Below are 5,000 nucleotides of genomic sequence, written 5' to 3'. Positions count from 1 at the left end.
AAAGAATTGAGACTCTTGAAACCTGCGCGACAGCATGGTCCTCCCCCAGTAATTGTAAGAGTTTTATGTTATGCTGATCGCGAAATGGTTCTACATCAAGCTAGGAAAACGTTAAATGATAAAGACGTCAGTGTGTTTGAAGATATTCCCAAAGAAATCTACAAGTTAAGAAAGTTGCAAAGCAAAAATTTTAAAGATTCTAAGGCTAGAGGCTATAATGTATACTTCAGTAAGAAATTCCATGACAAGCTTTATGTCAATGGGAAGTTTATTCCATGTCATGAGAAATTATAAACATTATCTTCTTTATTTAGTTTTTTTTGCTCTTTGCCTTCAAACAAGTTTATGCTAATCGCTTTTTTCTTCTCTTGTATGCGTAAATTACCACGCACCGCATTATTGAGTTGGTATTTCTAATGCAGGATTTATGTTGTGATGAAGGAGCCCCTAAATGTCATGCAGGGAATGATATTCTCGGGAGGCGTAAGGACGCCCTTCCAATTCGCTTTGGGGCAATCAGTAAGTGCAGTATTCTCAGTCTCTTTCATTTGCTCGTGTTGTAATCATGTGTGTGTATGTAACCTACATAATTATCAGCTTCGCTGCAGTCGTACAATCATCAGCTAATTATCATAGACAATAGTTACAACAGAAACGTTTTTTACTCGTTCACTACCAGTCTACCACCTGTCTGAAGTTTCAGTAATACCAAAAACAAAAACATAGGAGAGTTTAATCTCAAGATTATGTCACTTAATGCTCATAAAAGTAAATCCATATTCACATGGATTGAAAAACAAAAATCGGATGTAACGTTTCTTCAAGATACGTATACCACACCCGAGATCATAAACGATTGGAAATTTCAATGGCGTGGAGAAATGACTTTTAGTCACGCTTCAAATCATAGCAGAGGAGTGCTTGCCCTTATTAGCATGCAACTTCAGTAAGAAATAAAAAATACTGTTAAAGATGATAAAGGCTGATACATATTATTGGAAATGACCATTCAAGAATCGCCATTCCTGCTGCTAAATTTATATGCTCTGACCAAACTAAATGAAGAAAGAGTCTTTTTTCAAGATATCATCTGTTGTTCAAAGTGCTAATTTTGATACAGAACGTAGCGTCACCATTGGCAGAGAGTTCAATAATTCTGGAAGCCAAATTGAAACAAAATCTACCGCAAGAAATATCCAAGATATCATGCTTGAATATAATCTTATCGATATTTGGAAACTACGAAATACTGATAAAAGGCAGTTTACCTGGGGAAAAAGAAATCCTATTATACAACGTCGTATCGACTTTTGCCTCATAAGTGACGATATACAAGACAACATCAACAAAGCAGAAATTACTCAAGCTATCAAAACCGACCACTCTGCAATCAGTTTGTCTGTTGATAGCATCAAAGATCAACCATTTGGACCATCTTATTGGAAGTTCAATTCCAGTCTGGATGATGTCAATTACATACAGCTAGTTCAGTCAGAGTATCCACAATAGATCATCAAATTTTCTGAAGTCAATGATAAAAGAGTATTGTGGGACCTAACTAAATATAGAATTAGGCAAACAACTATTAAATACAGCAAAGTGATTGCTAAGAATCGTAAAGCGCAGCTTCAGCAGCTTCTGCGATCAGAAGAAATCTTAAAAATTATGTGAGGAAAACTTTAACAATAATCCATTTGAAGAGAACATTACAAAGCTGGACGGGAGTAAGTATGAAGCGTTATATGATTACATCATTCAGGGTAAAATAATAAGATCAAGAGCAAATTAACTGATATGAGCAAGGAGAGAAAAATTCAAAATATTTTTTAAACCTAGAAACCAGTAAAACCAAGAGAATATCAGTTCGCCATCTTATTAATGCTGATGAAAAACTCGTTCTGAAGTCTATCTAAATCGATAATGAAAGAACTCGGAGATTTCTATACAACACTCTACAAAAACTGTGAATCAGGGGACTGTGACTGATGCTTTTCAAGATTTTTAAAATGGTGATGATATTCCGAAATTGGGGGAAATTCAGCATTTTAATCTATGCGAAGGACTTTTGCCAAACAACAAGTGTTTTAATGCTCTGTCGAAATTCCTGAATGGTAAAACACCTGGAAACGATGGCTTAACACCTGAATTCTACAAGAAATTTTGGAGTCTGTTTGGCCATCTAATGACCAACTCCTTGAATTATTCCTATATACATGGTGAACTATCTAACTCGCAAAAACAGGCAACAATAAGGAAAAGATTGACGTTACACTGTACATCAAGAACTGGCGAACCATTTCTTTATTAAATGTTGACACAAAAATTGCTTCGAAAGCTCTGGCTTTGAGATTGGAGGATTAACCAAGAACTGGGTTTAATGTTCGCAATGACTTTGAAAAAGCATTCAACTCTGTAAGTTGGAGTTTCTTATCGAATGCCTTAAGGTCCTTTAATTTTGGTGATTCCTTTATTAATTGGGTCTCGGTTTTTTACTCCAACATAGCAAGTTGTCTCACAAACAGTGGTTTCTTGTCACCACTGTTTAAAGTCGAAAGAGGTGCTAGACAAGGAGACCTGTTGTCGCCATACCTCTTAGCTTTGGAACTTCTTCTAATCAAAATAGGCCATTTCTGAGTTAATGTCCGCCTCCTCTTCAAAGCGAGTCCAAGTGCGAAGTTTTTATGATGGTAATTAGTTCTACTTTACATATGAATGAAAACTAATTTTCATAAGAAAAACTTCGCACTTCGACCCGCTTTGAAGAGGAGGCAGACATGAACTCGGAAATGGTCCATTCGAAACGATTCTTGTATTAAAGGCATTTTACATGACAAAGGCTCCCTAGAACACCTGCTTAGTACTCTAGATGCATTCGAAGGGTGTTCTGGCTTGTAACTAAACAAAGACAAAACGGAAGCTTATTGGCTTGGTAGCAGCCACAGCTGTAATGAAAACTTGAGTATAAAAAATGGTCAACAAGCCTATGAAAATTCTAGGAATATATTTTACCTACAATTCACGTCTGAAAAACGAATTTAATTTCGATGCTACACTAAAATCTTTAAAGAAAACTTTAAATAACTGGCAATGAAGAAACCTTACAGTCTTTGGTAAGATTCAAATTATTAAAACATTTGTGATGCCAAAACTGTTGTTCTGGGCTTCCATACTAATCTTTGATAAATTTAAAAAAAAAACTTAACACAGTATTGTTTAATTTTTTATGGATAGGTAAAGATAAGATCAAACGTCTCACACTGATTAGTGACTATACTGATAGCGAACTTCAAATGCCCCGTTTGGAATCTACTATAAAAACTCAAAGAATCATGTGCCTTAAAGTTTATTGAGAATTATTACAGTCCATGGAAATTAATCCTCTCGCACCATCTTAATAATTGAGGGGATAAATTCCTTCTTCATTGCAATTATGACGTTGCTGACCTACCTAAATCCCTTCCAAAGTTCTATCACAAGTGTTTCGAAGCTTGGCCTATAGTTAATGAGAAACAACCATCTTCGCGCGACCACATTATGGAACAGATACTGTGGAATAATAAATATATTTGTATCGATGACAACCATTTATGGTTGGAAGCTCAAAAATAAGGACATCCTCCTTCCGCACGGTAAATTAAAACCTTGCAATTTCTTTATAGAAAAAGGCCTTAATTTAAACAATTATCGTGTGATATTAGGACTTTAAAAAGCACCCCCGGAATCATGGAGGGCCTTGTTAAATTTGGAAATTACATATTGCTCTCAAATCCCAGATTCGGATTCTACAGATTTCACAGAATTTACTTTCCACTTTTAGACTGGGGATATCAACCTGATTCAGCTTACTAGTAAAAAGCTATACTGGATATACGTGTACACCCCATTGCCAGACTAAAATACAACTACACATACAACGACCAGGGTTTTAACTGGAAACAGATTAATTTAATTCTACACAAAGTGACTTAAGATACAAGAACACGAATTTTTCAATATAAAATGCTTAATTGCATTGTATATACCAACAAACTTCATTGTGTATGTTTTGCGTGAGTATGAAGAATCCCTCGAGTATTTGTCAATTCAGCAAACATTTTTGGATGTTAATTGTTTCTTGGTTGAATGAATTGAACATTACAATCACTGAGTTAAAGGATAGCATCATCATGTTAGGTTATATGAACGAATGTCCATATTGGACTTTTCTTAACCCTAGTCTTATTATTGACAAGGAGGTAATTTATTCGAGTCGATTAAGTAAATCGAAGCCTCTGTTATCTCAATTCATTGCTAAACTGAAACACATAGAACATATTGAACGTTATATCGCTAAGAAAAGAAAAGAAAAAGAAATGGAAAATCATAAGAAAATAAATTTTTACTGATTTTTATCGTGTACTAGGTATATGTTGGTAAGCACTGCAGTGAATGCGCAGTTAATTGTTCTGTAAGTAGGCGGAATTATTTTGTGGTGTAACAGTTGTGTAAGTACATGTTCTGTAAGTAGGTGTTTGTGTAGTTATAGTAGTGTAATTAAAACAGCAATGTAATGAATGGTAACTGTAAATAAATAATTAAAGAAATAAATGAAAAATTTAATATAAATATAAATGGATTCTTTTCAAAGACTATCTGACGAATGTAGCAGTGTAATCCATTTCCACACAGCTGATGCAATGCATCTAACCATAAGCTGAATATCCACTTCAACAATTAACAAAACTATTTTTAATCACTTCTAAACAACACTAAACGTCTAGAAAAGGAAACCCTCTTCAGGGCTTATTCTCTGTAAGGCCTATCCCTGAACATAAATTCCAAAGAGAATGTCTATTTTTCTTAGGGGCTCTAATGACATCAGAAATGCTGCATGTTTACTTTTTACTACACCTTTAACCAATCATTTAAAATAACGTTTCTCACACACAAAAGGAGCTAAGCCATGCCAACCAACCTGGCCTATAATAAATAATAAGAAGAAATTGCAGTGTTCACACTGA

The 5,000-nt window shown here is 34.8% G+C and overlaps 1 protein-coding gene across 2 annotated transcripts in view; it reads right to left on the bottom strand.

Moving 5' to 3' along the window:
* The window catches only part of LOC138000820 (tyrosine-protein kinase BTK-like), a 173,915-nt gene that overhangs the window by 73,980 nt on the left and 94,935 nt on the right, over nucleotides 1–5,000 (bottom strand). The window lies entirely within an intron of this gene.

The sequence above is a fragment of the Montipora foliosa genome, chromosome 4, assembly GCF_036669935.1.
Source record: "Montipora foliosa isolate CH-2021 chromosome 4, ASM3666993v2, whole genome shotgun sequence".
Lineage (NCBI taxonomy): Eukaryota > Metazoa > Cnidaria > Anthozoa > Scleractinia > Acroporidae > Montipora > Montipora foliosa.
This window is presented reverse-complemented; position numbering and strand designations above follow the sequence as displayed.